This window comes from Triticum aestivum, chromosome 7A, assembly GCF_018294505.1.
Source record: "Triticum aestivum cultivar Chinese Spring chromosome 7A, IWGSC CS RefSeq v2.1, whole genome shotgun sequence".
NCBI classification, from domain to species: Eukaryota; Viridiplantae; Streptophyta; class Magnoliopsida; order Poales; family Poaceae; genus Triticum; species Triticum aestivum.
The window spans coordinates 467,214,374-467,232,882 of record NC_057812.1 but is presented as its reverse complement, the minus strand read 5'-3'; positions in this window follow the sequence as shown (position 1 = coordinate 467,232,882).

The following is an 18,509-nucleotide window of genomic DNA, read 5'->3' as shown; positions in this document are numbered from 1 at the left end:
CTCTGTTTCAGCCATAGTAGTCCGTGTAACGGTTTAAGATAATACCGGCTGTCAGCACCGCTTGCCTCTGGCGACTTAAGAAAACCTTAATCATCTTTAATACCTGCAGCTGTTAAACATTATCACATAGTTACCTGTATGTCATTAGGCCCCTTCTTAAGCCGCCATCTTAAATAACCCAATAATGTTTATTCTCCAGGTTATAATAAACCGGAAAAATTTCCTTTATCTTGTTGTAGGCTTCAATTTACCCAATGGGACCCAAAGCTGTTAAACCTCCGGTTACCTGCAACTGGGTCCCATCCATTGTTACAGAGAGCAAACTGTCCGAGTTTGTAAAGTCTGGCCATCTTCCCAAGAAGGATGTCATGTCTTATCATGGTCCTGACCCGTCTGAAGAGAAACCTCAACCCAAGAAAGGGGAGGTGATCATTTTTACCGATCACATGAGCTGGGGATTTGCTCCTCCCGGTTTAAAATTCTTTAGAGACGTTTTGCACTTCTTTGACTTAAGACCTCAAGACATCGGGCCCAATTCCGTGTCAAATATCTGCAACTTCCAAGTTTTCTATGAGGTCTACCTTGGAGAAGAACCCAGCCTACTTTTGTTCACGGAATTGTTCTATTTGAACCGGCAGAATGAGTGGGCCAACGGGCACAGTCTGGAGCTTGGTGGCATATCGATTCAAAGGCGGAGAGACTGCCTGTTCCCTTATGCTGAATTGCCAAGTCATCCAAAGGACTGGAACCAGACATGGTTCTACTACCAAGATACTTCTCCGGCTGGTGAAAACCCGCTGCCCGGCTTCCGTGCATTGTGCCTTGAACCTACTCACCCGCTGCCGGATAAGTTGACTGCTATTGAACGTCTGCCACTCACCCCCAAGATCAAGAAGATTAAAGCTCTTTTAGGGAACGGCTTAGATGGCATTGACCTGGTCCGAGTCTGGGTTGCTTGGAGAATAATTCCGTTAAGCCGGCGCCCCGGCTTAATGTGTAATTATTCAGGCGAGAAAGACGACCCTCAGCGTCATAGTCCTGACGACTTACCAGATGACGTAGTGGAAGCTACAACTCAGTCTTTGTTGAAAGAGGGCACAGTGAATAGTAACTCTTTCGGCTTACTACCTTTTTGCAAGAAGAACCCGGCCCCTGCAGTAAGTTTCCAGCCGTCGGGTTATTTTTTATCATGTTATACTGTATTCTTACGCATAACCCTTTATAACCTTTTACAGGCAAATGATAACTTCTGGAAAATCCAATATGATCATGAGGCGGCCAAGAAAGCCAGGGCGGCCAAGAGAGCCGAAAGGAAAACCGCCAAGCCCACCACTTCAAGGAAAAGGAAGCCAAGCGCTTCTGAGCTATTTCAGCTTGACGATACTGATGATAATGAGGAAGAGGTAACTTTTTAATTTCCCTTTCTCCTTTATCACTATCTTACTGATATTAACTTTCTTTCAGGAAGACACGGGCAACAGCCAACCCGTCGAGGAAGAGGTAATTATAATCTCCTCCGACTCCGAGCTTTGGCCGCGTCAGAAAATTCGAAGAGTAACCCGGAAAGTAAGATTTTCACACCCTTTGGCTTACCAAGATCCTGACTTTCTTTTGAAGCAATAGCAATTTGAATACTGGAGGTAGACCCGGACCAACAAGGATGCAGAGCTATCCTCCGGCTTGCCTGACACAACCCGGAAGCGTCGGACTGAGGTTATCTCCAACTTATACCCTTTTTTACCTTTGGCAGGTCTAATCCGTCAACCTCTCAATTCCTCTGACTCCAATTACCAGGATACCTCTCCTTCCTCCGGCAAGTCCATGCAATCAAACATGCCGACTTTTAAGACTGCCCCTGGGTAATATCAATTTATTCACCTTATGTTTTTCTTTCTTCATGTTTCTTTACTTATTTCTCTGCTTTGCCCACAGCGTGCAGGTTAAGCCCATGAAGAAAACCAAGAAGGATAAACCGGCCCAAACCCCTGTGGTGACTGAACCGGAATAGGGTATAGCTGCTCCCGACTCTCCCACACATCAACCGCCGCCTGAGCCGGCTCAAGACATTGCAGCACCAACTTCTGACCCGCCTGCTGAAGATATTCTTGATGGTTCTGTTAACTCGGAGGCACCTAGCCCAGTCAAAACGGCTGACCCAGAAGTGGAATTTCTCAAGGCTCAATTCGTTGAGCCGGCCAGGCCCACCGTCCTTGCCAAATGCTTGGCTAAAGAGGAGTTGCTAGAATGCCGTAAGGCCAAGATGGATATCACCGACTATACTCATTTGAGTATTGGAGAGATCATCTCGGGCTATATCAACCAGGTGCAAAGCAGCCGTGACCTGGAAATTGACATGGTGAAGCAAATACAGCAAAAATCTGAGGTATGACTTATGCTTCCTTACTTTCAATCATACTTACTGCACCAGCCCCCAAGTCTATTGCTTATGAATAAATATGCTGTAGACTTAGAAAAATTGTTAGGGCTGCTTGCCCGGCTTAAAGAAAAAATATTTAAACCAGATGTAACACAATACCTTTAACTTGCGATACACATTAGCCCCCAAATGCCAAGTATCTTTGCTTGGAAAGTATTTGGGACTTAATATCCATGTCGGCGTTCTGGGAACGGGGGTCCCCAGACTTGCCTGCCTGCAGCCTGGGGCGTGGCTCAAAAGGGGGCCCAGCGCGGCCCATCTTCATCAACACAGACCCAAGACCCTCGCGAGGGGCCAAGCCTCGCGGGGCGGATGACACGGAGCTTCCTCAGGCATGGCCTCATCAGGCTGGCTCGCGAGGAGGCGGAGAGATCAAGGCGGGGTACCTAACGAGGTGCCCGTGACGCAAGCCATGACGACCAAGGGCGCCAGGCGGGCGTCAGCCGCGCAGTGTCCTCCTTTCCTCTTTGGTGCAAAGGGAGCAAGCGCAGGCGAGAGCATCAAGCAAAGGCACCCATTTCAGTGCAACAAGACCAAGACCGGTCCAACGGCAGCGAGGAAGTCATTGTGGAGCCCAAGCCAGCATCACCACCAGAGTCTTTAGCAGGCGAGGACCAACTTTAGTCAGGATAAGTGTACCAGGTGTTCCCCTCCAAAATGGCTAATTGTTGGCACCCTTCCCGCTCAATATTTGGGAAGAGGCCCAGGGCCTTGCCTATAAATAGGACTAGCCACCCATAGGGTAGGGGGATGGAAATCGGAGAGAGAATCGAGAAGAGAGAGAGAGAAGGGTGATTGAACTCCTCCCAGCAGTTCATCGCCCCAGCCAAGAACAGTCCCTCGTGAGGCTGTTCTTCCTTGTATTGCTCATCATCATCAGCCCAAGAGGCAATCCACCACACCACACACTGGAGTAGGGTATTACACCACAATGGTGGCCCGAACCAGTATAAACCCTATGTCTCTTGTGCTGTTCTTTCCACAGCTTAGATCTTAGTGAGGCGGAGGGTCGCAGGTAGGCAGAAGGCGAAATCTCCACGCGCACCCCACTGTTCAAACCTCAAGGGTCTGCCGGAACCCGAAATCCGACATTTGGCCTGCTAGGTAGGGGTGCACCGGAGTTTCCCCTTCCGCTACCGCCATGACCTGCCTCGCGATGAGTAGCGCGTCGCCCGCTCCGGCCGCCGGTGCCAGCATGGGGGCCAGGGGGCTCCGAGCCCTGGCCCCAGCCCTGCAACGGGTACGGTGGCCGGACAAGTTCAAGCCAGCGATGCCGCAGCGCTACGGCGGCGCGACTGATCCGCTGGCCTTCTTGCTGGCGTACGAGGGGGCCATCCTCGAAGCTGGAGGTGACGATAGGGTCCTGGCCAACTGGCTCCCCACGGCCCTCACCGACGCTCCGCACGCATGGCTGCTCCACCTGCCGGCAGCCTCTGCGGCCTCTTGGGAAGAGCTCCGCAGCCTCTTCCCCGCCCACCATGCTACACCAACACCCCCGGTCATCGCGGCCCTCCTGGGCGGCTCGCAGGCGCCGCCTACAAGTCACCACGTCAAGCCGTTCATCCGCCGAGTCAGCGCCGCTTCCAAGCGGCAGGGAGCTCTCCCAGACCGGGTGGCACCCGAGGCCGGCCTGACCTTCAGCTCGGAGGACCACCCCTCCAACTCGGCCTGCTCGGGTGCGCTCCCCATGCTGTGCACCCCCACCATCTGCCAGGTGGCCATCACCAGAACTCTCATCGATGGCGGTGCGGGCCTCAGCATGCTCTCGGTTGAGGCCTTCAACCTCCTCTGCATACCCCTGGAACGGCTGCAACCTAGCCGACCCTTCTCAGGCGTTGGGGGCGGATCATCTAGCTCCTTGGGACAGATCCGGCTCCCAGTAACCTTCGGCACCTACAACAACTTCCGCACGGAGCTGGTCGACTTTGACATCGCCCCCATCGGCCTCCCCTACAACGCCATCCTTGGCTACCCAGCGCTGGCCCAGTTCATGGCCGCGACGCACCCGGCGTACAACCTCATGAAGATGCCCGGGAGCAGCGGTGTTCTCACCGTGCACGGGGACACCGGAGACGCGCCGCGGGTGCTCAAGCTCGCCTTCAAGACGGCGGCGTCAGCACAGCCCGCCGACTCGAAGACCCCCGAGCCCAAGGGGGCTGAAACCGCCAAGAAGAAACAGTTGTTCACCCAAGACAAGGCAGAAACCAAGCAGATACCCGTCGATGAGGACGGGTCCACCAACGCCACTTTCACCATAGGCGCCAACCTCGAACTCGAGCAGGAGGAGGCCCTGGTCAGGTTCCTGCGTGCAAACAAGAAGGTATTCGCTTGGGAGCCTGACCAGTTGGCGGGGATCCCTAGGAGCGTAATCGAGCATCACCTCAACGTGTGCCCCAACGTGCGCCTTGTGAAGCAGAAGGCAAGGTGGCAGTCCACAGAAAAGCAGGCCTTCATCGTCCAAGAGACCCGCAAACTAGAAGCCGCTGGGGTCATTCGCGAGGTCCGATACCCGGATTGGTTGGCCAACCCTGCCGTTGTGCCAAAGAAGGGAGGGAAGGAGCGCATGTGTGTCGACTTCACCAACCTCAACAAGGCATGCCCGCAAGATCCGTTCCCGCTCCCCCGCATCGACCAAATCGTCGATTCCACCGCAGAATGCGACCTGCTATGCTTCTTGGATGCCTTCTTTGGGTATCACCAGATCAAGATGGCGGTAGAAGATGTCGAAAAGACAGCCTTCCTAACCCCGTGTGGGGTGTACTGCTACACATGCATGCCATTCAGGCTGCGTAACACAGGGGCGACCTTTCAGCGGCTGATGCACATCACCTTGGGCCCGCAGCTCGGGAAGAATGTTGAGGCTTACGTCGATGACATTGTGGTGAAGTCTCGGGAGGCGAGGACCTGATACAAGACCTGGAGGAAACCTTCACGAGCCTCAACGCAGTGAACCTGCGGCTCAACCCAGAGAAGTGTGTGTTCGGAGTCCCCTCGGGCAAGCTCTTGGGTTTCCTCGTGTCCCACCGAGGCATCGAGGCTAACCCGAAAAAAGTCAAGGCGGTCAAGGACATGAGCCCGCCAAAGACCCTCAGAGAAATGCAGAAGCTCACAGGGCGCGTGATCGTGCTAGGGCGCTTCATCTCCAAGTTGGGGGAGCGAGCGCTGCCCTTCTTCCAGCTAATGAAGAAAAAGGGGCCCTTTGAGTGGACTGAAGAGGCCGACAAGGCGTTCCAGGATCTCAAGAGATACCTGACCAGCCCTCCGGTCATGGTGGCTCCGCGCCCTGAAGAGCCCCTGGTGCTTTACCTCGCCACCACTCCCTACTCCGCCAGCGCAGCCCTGGTGGCGGTTAGGGAGGAGTGTCGAATCAAAACCACATCATCAGCCCGGGACAAGGCAAAACAGGAACAAGGAAGGCCCACAGAAACCGCCACCGCGACTGAGGAGGATCAGCCGCCGCAGAGGAGTGCACCGGAGGCGGAAGAGGCCCCTCTCCCAGATGGCCAGCCTCAGGAGGCCTCATCGCCTCAGGAGGCGCCATGGTCTCCGAAGGGCGCCACCAGCACTGACACACCCAACCTCGCTGAGCACCCAGTGTACTTCATCAGCACGGTGTTGCGGGGCGCGAGGGCATGGTACCCCATGCCTCAGAAGCTCCTCCTCGCGCTACTGGTGGCCTCGCGCAAGCTGCGGCACTATTTTCAGGTTCACCCCATCAAGGTCGTCTCATCATACCCCCTGGAGAGAGTGCTCAGGAGCCCTAACTCAGCTCGAAGGGTCGCTGAGTGGAACATAGAACTGCAAGCGTTTCAGCTCGAATTCAGCACGACCAGAGTCATCAAGGGAGCAGCATTAGCGGATTTTGTGGCAGAATGGATGGAGGCACCAGGCCTCAAGGCCGACGAGGATCGGTCCCTCTCCCTGGGAAGCGAGGCGCCAGAAGGCTGGGTCATGTACTTCGATGGGGCGTTCTCCAGGCATGGCGCTGGGGCTGGGGCGGTGCTTATATCGCCCACTCAGGACAAGCTCTACTACGCTGTACAGCTCTATTTCCAGCAAGGTGAAAAGGTCTCCAAGAACATAGCGGAGTATGAAGGTTTAATAGCGGGCTTGAAGGCCGCTGCTGCCCTGGGGTGAAACGCCTCACCATCAAGGGCGATTCGCAGCTCCTTGTCAATTTCTCCAACAAGGTGTACGAGCCGAAAGATGAGCACATGGAAGCCTACCTTGCGGAGGTCCGCAGGATGGAGAAGCAGTTCTGGGGGTTGGAGTTGCAGCATGTGCCCCGTGGCACCAATCAGGAGGCCGACGACATCGCCAAACGGGCGTCCAGGCGGTCACCTCAGGAGCCTGGCGTTTTCGAGGAGCGGCTCTTCAAGCCCTCAGCCCTGCCGTCATTGTCAAACACGGCTCAGCCTCGGGAGGAGCTCCCCCAGCCACGTGCCTCAGGAGCCCCGGTCTGGGGCCCGGCCTCAGGAGCACGCCTGCTCCTGACGATGGAATCTCAGGAGGGGTGCTAGATCATGGAGCTCCGGAGTTACTTAACACAAGGGACCCTACCAGAGAAGGAGGAGGAAGCAGAGCGTGTGGCACGGCAGGCCACAGCATATTGCATCAAGGATGGAGAGCTCTACCGGAAGCGAGCAAACGATGTATCCCTGCGCTGCATCTCCAGGGAGCAAGGAAAGGAACTGCTGGAAGATATACACGGCGGAGACTGTGGACATCATTCATCATCACGGGCCCTTGTCGGCAAGGCGTTCCGCAGTGGGTTTTATTGGCCCACCGCACTCAATGACGCCGTCGAACTGGTGAAAGCTTGTGAGGCCTGCCAGTTCCACGCCAAGCAGATCCATCAGCCGGCAGGAGGCCTGCAGACTATACCCCTTTCGTGGCCATTCGCAGTCTGGGGGCTGGACATCCTAGGCCCGTTTCCTCGGGCGCCAGGGGGCTACCGCTACCTCTACGTCGCCGTGGACAAGTTCACCAAGTGGGCTGAAGTAGAGGCCGTCCGCACCATCCCCGCGGGTTCCGCGGTCAAGTTCATCAGGGGCATCGTGAGCCGGTTCGGGGTGCCGAACCGCATCATCACAGACAACGGTTCGTAGTTCACCAGTAACCTCTTCAAAACATACTGTGCTAACCTTGGAACGCAGATATGCTACGCTTCGGTGGCGCACCCCCGAAGCAACAGCCAGGCCGAGCGAGCCAATGCAGAGGTCCTGAGGGGCCTCAAGACCAGGACGTTCAAGAAGAAGCTGGAGGCCTGCGGCAGAGGTTGGTAAGACGAGCTTCAGTCCCTGTTGTGGTCCATCCGCACAACCGCGACCAAGCCAACTGGAGAGATCCCGTTCTTCCTGGTCTACGGAGCCGAAGCGGTCCTCCCTCACGAGGTCAGACGTCGCTCCGCGCGGGTCCTGGCGTTCGACGAGGCGCAGCAGGACGCCATGCGGGGGATGGAACTCGTGCTGGGGGAGGAACGTCGCCGATAAGCCGCGCTGCGAGCGGCAAGGTACCAACAAGCACTGCGACAATATCACTGCTGCAACATCCGCCCCAGAACTCTCGAGGTAGGAGACCTCGTGCTCAGGCGGGTTCTCTCCAGGGAGGGACTGCACAAGATCTCTCCCATGTGGGAGGGCCTGTTCAAGGTTGTTCATGTTTCCAGGCCCGGCTCCGCGCGCTTGGAGACTCAGGAGGGGGTGCTGGTCCAGAACGCATGGAACATCCAGCACCTCTGGAGATTCTACCCCTAAAAAGGCCCAGAGCCTGTGAAGAAGGCGAATGCCTGTGAAGCTGTCGCGTTTTGGAAAAGGCCCAGAGCCTGTGAAGAAGGCAAATGCCTGTGAAGCTGTCGTGTTTTAGAAAAGGCCCAGAGCCTGTGAAGAAGGCGAATGCCTGTGAAGCAGTCGCGTTTTGGAAAAGGCCCAGAGCCTGTGAAGAAGGCGAATGCCTGTGAAGCTGTCGTGTTTTGGAAAAGGCCCAGAGCCTGTGAAGAAGGCGAATGCCTGTGAAGCTGTCGCATTTTGGAAAAGGCCTGGAGCCTGTGAAGAGGGCAAATGCCCGTGAAGCCTGCTTCCCCCAAGAAAGGCCCGGAGCCTGTGAAGAAGGCCAACACCTGTGAAGCTCGCTGCCCGTGACACTCTCACGTAATAATGAGTTGGGGTTGTACACGCCTCGGAGTCTCAGGAGCGCCGGCCTCAGGCCCTGGGGCTCCCTCCCACGCCCAGTGGCAACACTTAGCTCCGCGCTGGTGAGAAGACGTCGAAGACTAGATTAGGTGCCGGACGCGGCTTTTTCATTTGCTTTCCGTAGTTGGCTTGTTCATTCTCATTCGAAGTTTTATTGAAGCTGTTGCCGTCTTTGGCTTGTGGTTCTTCGACTTTTCACTCTCCTGCCTCGATTTCTCTTATGCAAGGCCTCGCGAGGGGGTCAGCCGAGCGCCCTCGCAAGTGGTCCTGTCCTAGTCGTTCAAAGGTTTCGTGACCTGGGTCCATTACAGGAGCACCCCTCCAGTCCGTGCCCCACAGGCACCGCGACACGAACACAGGGCCTGGGTTGGTCGCCCCACCACGGCTGGGGCCAGGAACTATCCACGTGCGGGCACGTAGCCGGAAGGCACGATAACGGAAGCAAAGCGATGATTAACAGCAATAACCCAAACACGCCCCCGCGGGGCTCCACGCTACTGTCTTTTTACGCAGGAAAAAGGAAAAGAAAGAACAAATCAGGCGCAGCTCGCCTCACACCGGCCTGCAGGGAAGACTCGAGCTGCCTCCGGGGCTCAGGCAGACTCCCTCTCGCGCTTCACCGAGGCGCGATGGCGGGCAGACACGCTACCACCTCCCAAGCAGGTACGACGGCGTGGAGGCTGACCGCGGCCACCGCTAGAAGAGTCGCCGCCTAAAGAAGAACCGGTGAAGCTTTGGGAACCCTGAGCACCGCCAGTCACGCGAGTGCTGTCCTCTCCATCATAACCGGGTCTGGGTTCCCGGCCGCGGCCGTCGTCCTCAGGGCAGCACCCTGCGCGGTGACCATCTTCCCCAAACACCCTCACGTAGAGGGTGGCATCGCCGTCAAACTTGAAGTGCAGGGTGCACCGACGGCTTAGGCCACGCACGCGGGCAAACGTATGCCAACCGCGGGCCAAGGCCAGGCTCCCGGCTGTGGAGACCTCCAGTGAAGCCCATGAGGCCCGGCTGCAGCAGCCGTCTGCCTGAAGCCAGAGGCCGCCCGGGGCGCCGGCCGGGAGCTCACCGAGGAGGAAGCGAGGAAGTGGAAGCCGGGTGCTAGTCGGCTCCGCCGACCACACAACAAACTCCGGCAGCACCTCTGCGGCGCGAAAGCGCGGCCTAGGGGAAAGCGCGACCGAAGCGCGCCCCCCGGCCGCAGCAGTCCGCCCGTCACTGTGTTGGAAATCGTCTCCACGGCCGCGGGGAGCTGCCGTGGTGGCCACAGGATGTTTGCGAGGGCGCCCTCGGCCGCGCTTGGGCGGGGGAGAGGCAGGCTCAACCTGGCGAGCCTTCCCCTTCTCTGCGGCCGAGAACCTCCTCGACGGGGCCATGAAGAAGAAGGAGAAGCAAGGGGGATGAACTGGAAGGGCGAGCGCTGATCCGTACTTATAGCCGGCGAGGGCTAACCGTCGGCCCCCACGATCGCAGATAATCATGACCCGCTTTGCATGTAGGGACTTGTCCAATCCGTGCAGTTGCCGAGGCGCCATGGGGAAGTGGAGACGCCCACGTCCAATCAACCGCCACGCGGCTCCCAAGGCCGCAGGCTGTTAGGGCCCCCGGCGCTTTGCTCTTGCCCTTTCGCCTCCCTGCACGGCCAAGTCCGGGCGCACCTTGGGCCCGGGGGCTACTGTTGGCGTTCTGGGAATGGGGGTCCCCAGACTTGCCTACCTGCGGCCTGCGGCGTGGCTCAAAAGGGGGCCCAGCGCGGCCCATCTTCATCAACACAGACCCAAGACCCTCGCGAGGGGCCAAGCCTCGCGGGGCGGACGACACGGAGCTTCCTCAGGCACGACCTCATTAGGCTGGCTCGCAAGGAGGCGGAGAGATCAAGGCGGGGTACCTCACGAGGTGCCCGTGACGCAAGCCATGACGACCAAGGGCGCCAGGCGGGCGTCAGCCGCGCAGTGTCCTCCTTTCCTCTTTGGTGCAAAGGGAGCAAGCGCAGGCGAGAGCATCAAGCAAAGGCACCCATTTCGGTGCAACAAGACCAAGACCGGTCCAACGGCAGGGAGGAAGTCATTGTGGAGCCCAAGCCAGCGTCACCACCAGAGTCTTTAGCAGGCGAGGACCAACTTTAGTCAGGATAAGTGTACCAAATGTTCCCCTCCAAAATGGCCAATTGTTGGCACCCTTCCCGCTCAATATTTGGGAAGAGGCCCAGGGCCTTTGCCTATAAATAGGACTAGCCACCCATAGGGTAGGGGGATGGAAATCGGAGAGAGAATCGAGAAGAGAGAGAGAAGGGTGATTGAACTCCTCCCAGCAGTTCATCGCCCCAACCAAGAACAGTCCCTCGCGAGGCTGTTCTTCCTTGTATTGCTCATCATCATCAGCCCAAGAGGCAATCCACCACACCACACACTGGAGTAGGGTATTACACCACAACGGTGGCCCGAACCAGTATAAACCCTGTGTCTCTTGTGCTGTTCTTTCCATAGCTTAGATCTTAGCGAGGCGGAGGGGCGCAGGTAGGCAGAAGGCGAAATCTCCGTGCACACCCCAGTGTTCGAACCTCAAGGGTCTGCCGGAACCCGAAATCTGACAATCTAGGACCGGCTTAATAATTTAGAAAGATTCGGCATACATTAGCCCCGATGTGTCAAGTATCTTTGCTTGAAAAGTGCTTGGGACTTAATATTATTTACCGTAATCTTGACTACTATCCAGTGCAATGCAGGCCACCATAAGTCAATTTGAATCGGAGATTGCTGACCTGAAGAACCACTTGGCAGCCCAGGAGATTGAAATTCAAAAGGCCATCTCCAAATTTGAATTCAGCGTCTCTGAACAAGAGAAGCTGAAGAAAAATTTTGAGTCGGAGAAGAAAATTTGGACTGACGAAAAGGCCGGACTGGTGACCCGGGCCGAGACAACAGAGGCGTCGCTGGCAAATGCAACAGCCGAACTGACCGGCTTACAATGCCAGATATCTCGGATGGTCTCAGCGATCTTTGGTAAGTTATCTTAAGCAAGCATTAAATATTGTAAATATTCCATCAATTGTTACCTGAGGTTTATCTTATACTTACCAATACAGGCCCCAGGAGCACAAACCTCTAGTAGAGCAACTGTACATCGGGTCACAACGTGCCTTGGCCGTTGTAGCCTTATCAAATGATGTGCCCTACCTCTTGCAAGATGTGTTACAACGGCTTGCTGTACTTCCTCAGTGGATTCAAGAGTTGAGACGGGCCCAAGCAAGAGCCAGAGCAATAGCCGCTTTGAGTCGGGCCAAAGCCTGGTTACCAGAGCTAGACCCGGCCGACATTGCTCTTGGGTATCCAAGTTTAAAGGAGGATGGCACTCCATTTGATGAAAAGGATTTCACCTCCTGTGTGAGGGATATACGCCCTGTGGCCACTCAAATTGGAAACGACACTGACCTCACCAAGTGTCAGCTAGGCTATGACAAGGAGAATCGGAGAATCCCCACACCGCATTATGACGATGTCAGCTTGATCCCTCCAATCCGTAAGCACACCTTTGCCCCTGAAGTCGACCCAGCTAGTTTAATAGATGATGAAGCTGAGTTTGAGGCCTTGAGTGGCATTGACTGAGCCTCATCATCCTTCCAGGACTAAGCAGCCGGCGGAGAGGCGGAGAAGGATAACCCGGAAGCTTCAAGTCAACCCCAAGAGTAGATTGCCAGGCGCCACCTGCTTATGTCGTTGTAGAAAAACAATGCCGCATCATTCAGACTCGGGGAGTCTTGTAACAGAGTAGAAAATACTTTGAGTTTTGCTATGCCTTTGCGCACGCTTATGGCCCTTAATACTTGCATGAGCCGCCGTCACTATGCACTTTGTAGTTTATATGAATCTGTTATGTCCTTTGCAGAAATGTCTTGCATTGCCCTGTGATGCTTACGGCTGCTTTTCTGGCTTATATAAGCCAACCCCTGAGGGTAGGTTTAACTCCTGAAAATTGGCACATAAAAGTTCACCTGGTACTTAACAACCTAATGTAACTAATATTAATCCTGGAGGATTGCAATGTATTCCATTGTATTTCCAAGAGGGTCGCAAGATATCCAATGTTGATACTTGTAAAATATGATGAACAAAATTCAAGGGTTTCTGATTCGAATACGATCAGTGAACCATTCCAAAGGGGTTGAGCTAAGATCGGATACGATCTGTTAGCCCCCAGTGGCTGTGGCGATGCCCATCAAGTGGGTATCGACAGCTATGTTCTCTTTGGTTCGAATACGACCTATGTTTGAACAGGAAGCCCCCAAGTGACCATAAGAGTTGTTTAATGACGCTGATTCGAATACGATCCACGTCAGACCCAAAGGGGTTAAGCTATGATTCAAATATGATCAAGAAGCCCCCAAGTGGGTTTGGCAGTATGCCGATCAAGTGGGTATCGACAGCTATGTTCTCTTTGGTTCGAATATGACCTATGTTTGAACAGGAAGCCCCCAAGTGATCACGGCTAGATTCAGATATGATCATAAGCCGGACCAAAGGAAAGCCGGATTCAGATATGATCCGCTTCTCCTTGGTTATGTCCACCACCTAACAAAGAAAACACATAAACCTTTTTTGGGAGTGGAAAAAAGGACAGAGGTCCTGCTTTATTGCTTTATGTAATATACATAGTATAAGTATATACACATTAGAGCCGATGGCTCAAGTATAATAAGGCCGAAGATGAGCGATATTCCACGGCCGACGGGTCTCCTCCTCCGACTTACGTGAGTCTTTATGCTCCCGAACATCGATAAGGTAGTATGATCCGTTGTTCAGATTCTTGCTGACCACAAAGGGTCCTTCCCAAGGAGGGGATAGCTTGTGCATGTCAGATTGATCCTGGATGAGTCGGAGCACTAAGTCGCCTTCCTGAAAGGTTCTGGACCTAACCCGGCGGCTGTGGTAGCGGCGCAGGTCTTGCTGGTAAATCGCCGAGCGGGCTATTGCCAAGTCTCGCTCTTCATCAAAAAGGTCAAGTGCGTCTTGCCGAGCTTTTTCATTGTCTTCCTCAACATAAGCCGTCACATGGGGTGAGTCATGACGGATGTCACTTGGCAGGACCGCCTCTGCTCCATACACCATAAAGAAAGACGTGTAACCCGTAGATCTGTTATGTGTAGTATTGATGCTCCAAAGTACAGAAGGTAACTCCTCCACCCAACAACCCGGCGTCCGCTGCAAGGGGACCAAGAGCCGGGGCTTGATACCCCTCAAGATTTCTTGATTAGCTCGTTCTGCTTGACCATTGGATTGAGGGTGAGCCACAGCTGAAACGTCAAGCCGGATATGCTCTCGTTGACAAAACTCTTCCATAGCTCCTTTGGAGAGGTTAGTGCCATTATCAGTTATAATGCTGTGTGGAAAACCAAAGCAAAAAATCACCTTTTTCATAAATTGGACCGCCGTGGCTGCATCACATTTACTGACTGGCTCCGCCTCCACCCACTTTGTGAACTTGTCAACCGCCACCAAGAGGTGCGTCTTTTTATCCTTAGATCTTTTGAAAGGCCCGACCATATCAAGCCCCCAGACTGCAAACAGCCAAGTAATTGGAATCATCCTCAATTCTTGAGCCGGCACATGGGCTCGTCGTGAGAACTTCTGACATCCGTCACATTTACTGACCAGGTCTTCTGCATCAGCATGAGCCGTCAGCCAATAAAACCCATGACGGAAAGCTTTGGCCACAAGAGATTTTGAGCCGGCGTGATGACCACAATCGCCTTCATGAATCTCACGAAGGATCTCCTGACTCTCTGTAGGTGACACGCAACATTGAAACGCTCCAGTGACGCTGCAATGATGTAACTCGCCATTGACAATTGTCATGGACTTGGACCGCCGGGCGATTTGTCTTGCCAAGGTCTCATCTTCAGGCAACTCTCCCCGGGTCATGTAAGCCAAATAAGGCACTGTCCAATCCGGGATAACGTGGAGAGCCGCCACCAGCTGTACCTCCGGGTCTGGTATTGCCAGATCTTCCTCTGTAGGTAACTTAACAGAAGGATTATTCAAAACATCGAGAAAGGTGTTAGGCGGCACCGGCTTACGCTGAGATCCCAGCCGGCTTAAGGCATCAGCCGCCTCATTCTTCCTTTGATCAATGTGTTCCACCACATAACCCTTGAAATGTCCAGCCACAGCATCGACTTCACGACGGTAAGCCGCCATAAGGGGATCTTTAGAGTCCCACTTGCCTCACACCTGTTGAGCCACAAGGTCTGAGTCTCCCAAGCATCTTACCTGGCTCAAGTTCATCTCTTTGGCCATCCGGAGACCATGGAGTAGGGCCTCATACTCAGCTGCATTGTTAGTACAAGGAAACATAAGCCGGAGCACATAACAAAATTTGTCACCTCGAGGGGAAGTTAACACGACTCCAGCCCCCGAGCCTTCCAACTGTCTGGACCCATCAAAGTGAATAGTCCAATAAGTGTTATCGGGCTTCTCCTCAGGTGCCTGTAGCTCTGTCTAGTCGTTGATGAAACCCACCAAAGCTTGAGACTTAATGGCAGTGCGTGGTATGTACTTCAGACCATGAGGCCCGAGCTCGATGGCCCACTTGGCGACTTGTCCTATAGCCTCTCTGTTCTGAATAATGTCTCCCAAGGGGGCATAACTTACCACAGTGATAGGGTGACCTTGGAAGTATTGCTTCAGCTTCCGGCTTGCCATGAACAAGTTTCTGCCAATGAGGATATCTTTGTTTTGACTCGATGAGTACCTCACTGACATAATAAACCGGCCGTTGAACCGGATGCTCCTTACCAGCCTCCTTGCGCTCTACCACAATTGCCACACTGACGGCTCGTGAATTAGCAGCCACATATAACAGCAAAGGCTCTTTGTCAATGGGAGCTGCAAGAACTGGCGGCTCAGATAACTGCCTCTTCAAATCCTCAAAAGCAGCATTAGCAGCATTACTCCAGACGAAGGTGTCTGCCTTCTTCACCAGTTGGTACAGCGGTAGGGCCTTCTCACCTAACCGGCTTATGAACCGGCTTAAAGCGGCAACACGACCCGCCAGTCGCTGAACATCATTGATACATGCCGGTTTAGCCAAAGAAGTGATTGCCTTATTCTTCTCCGGATTAGCCTCGATGCCCCTATTTGAGACCAAGAATCCCAAAAGCTTGCCTGCAGGCACACCAAATACACACTTATCCGGGTTAAGCATCATTTTGTAAACCCGGAGATTGTCAAAGGTTTCTCTGAGATCAGATATCAAGGTTTCCGCTTCTCTGGATTTCACCACTATGTCATCCACATAAGCATGAACATTGCGCCCAATCTGATTGTGGAGACAATTCTGTACACACCGTTGATAAGTCGCCTGGGCACTCTTGAGCCCAAAAGGCATAGACACATATCAGAAGGCTCCAAACGGAGTGATGAAAGCCGTCTTCTCCTGGTCTTTAACTGCCATCTTGATCTGATGATAACCAGAGTAAGCATCCAAAAAGCTCAAACGCGCACAACCCGCTGTAGCATCAATGATTTGATCAATACGGGGGAGAGCGAAAGGATCAGCCGGACAAGCCTTATTTAAGTCCGTGTAATCCACACACATCCGCCAGGTGCCGTTTTTCTTGAGCACGAGCACCGGGTTAGCCAACCACTCCGGGTGAAAACCTTCGACAATGAACCCAGCCGCCAAGAGCCGGGCGACCTCTTCTCCTATAGCTTTTCCTCGTTCCTCATTGAATCACCGCAGAAACTGCTTGACCGGCTTATACTTCAGATCAATATTAAGAGTGTGCTCAGCGAGTCCTCTCGATACACCCGGCATGTCAGAAGGCTTCCATGCAAAGATGTCCCGGTTCTCACGGATGAACTCGATGAGCGCGCTTTGATATTTAGGATCCAAGTTGGCACTGATGCTGAATTGCTTAGACGAATCGCCCGGAGTAAAATCAACAAGCTTAGTCTCTACAGCTGATTTAAACTTCATGGCCGGGTCATGCTCCGTAGTCGGCTTCTTGAGGAAGGTCATATCCGCCGGGTCAACGTTATCTTGATAAAATTTGAGCTCCTCTGCTACACAGACAGACTCGGCATAAGCCGCATCGCCTTCTTCGCATTCCAGGGCCACTTTTCGGCTTCCATGCACAGTGATGGTACCCTTGTAACCTGGCATCTTGAGCTGTAAATAAACATAACATGACCGTGCCATGAACTTGGCATAAGCCGGCCGCCCGAACAAAGCGTGATATGGACTCTTGATTTTTACCACTTCAAAAGTTAACTTTTCCGCCCTAGAATCATGCTCGTCTCCAAAGGCCACTTCTAGCTCAATCTTACCCACAGGATACGCCGACTTACCAGGCACCACTCCATGGAAGACGGTGTTGGAAGTCTTTAAATTCTTGTCAGTTAAGCCCATGCGCCGAAAGGTCTCGTAATAGAGGATGTTGATGCTGCTCCCTCCATCCATGAGCACCTTAGTAAATTTATAACCACCAACCTGCGGTGCCACCACCAGGGCCAGTTGACCTGGGTTATCAACCCGGGGAGGGTGATCCTCCCTGCTCCAGACAATAGGCTGTTCTGACCACCTCAAGTAACGAGGGACTGCCGGCTCAACAGAATTCACAGCCCTCTTGTGAATTTTTCTGATCACGTTTACACAAACTTGTGGTGAACACGTGATACTGCCCACTGTTTAGCTGTTTTGGATGACTCTGATAGCCCAACTGCTGCTGTTGACCTCCTTGACCAGACTGTTGTTGATTATAACCACCATGGCTTCCCTGAAAACCGGATCCTGAACCGCCGCCCGGGCCATGAAAGCCGCCAGCTCCTGAGCCGCTGCCTGGGCCTTGATTGCCATCAAACATATTAGAATTCTTGAAAGCCTTCATGATTGCGCACTCCTTCCATAAATTAGTCGCTGGTCGTTCCCGGGTGCCGTGTTTCGGGCAGGGCTCATTGAGTAGTTGCTCAAGAGACGAACCTGACCCACCAAACCGAGGGGGTGGCTTTCCTTTGCGCTTCTGATTGTTACCCTGTGCATTGGCCACAAATTCCGGGTTACCGTCCGCCTTACGCTTATTGGCTCCTTGACTCGCCGGGTTATGCTGCTGACCCTTTCCATTACCATTCTTCTTTCCCTTCTCTGTCTTTTCCTCATCAGACGTGGGATCCTTGGTACTATCGGAATCGGTATACTTGACTAAAGCCGCCATCAGCGTCCCCATATTGTTGCAATCACGCTTAAGGCGCCCCAGTTTCTGTCTCAGAGGCTCAAAGCGGCAATTCTTCTCCAGCATGAGAACTGCTGAGCCGGCATCCATCTTGTCAGACGAATGTATTATGTCTTTGACCCGGCGCACCCAATGAGTCGTAGATTCACCTTCCTCCTGCTTACAGTTTGTCGGGTCCACAATCGACATAGACTGCTTGCAAGTGTCCTTGAAGTTCTGGATAAAACGGGCCTTTAGCTCCGCCCATGACCTAATGGAATTGGGTGGCAAACCCTTTAACCAAGAACGGTCCGTTCCGTCCAACATCATGGTGAAGTATTTAGCCATCGCTTCATCACTAACCTCCAGCAGCTCCATGGCCATTTCGTAACTTTCAATCCACACCCCAGGCTGTAAATCGGCTGTATAATTCAGCACTTTTCGAGGTCCCTTGAAATCCTTGGGCAGACGTACATTACGTAGAGCCGGTACCAGACAAGGAACTCCTCCGGTTCTAGTAGCAACACCCGCCTCAACGGAAGTCGTCGGGTAAGCCGGTGAGTCCTGTTGGGCTGCTAGCTGAGCCGCTAGCTGAGCTGCCCGCTTGTCCTCCTGACGTATCCGATCCTGAACCGGATTATACCTGCTGGGCTGGTTCCGACGCTGAGCGCTACTTGAC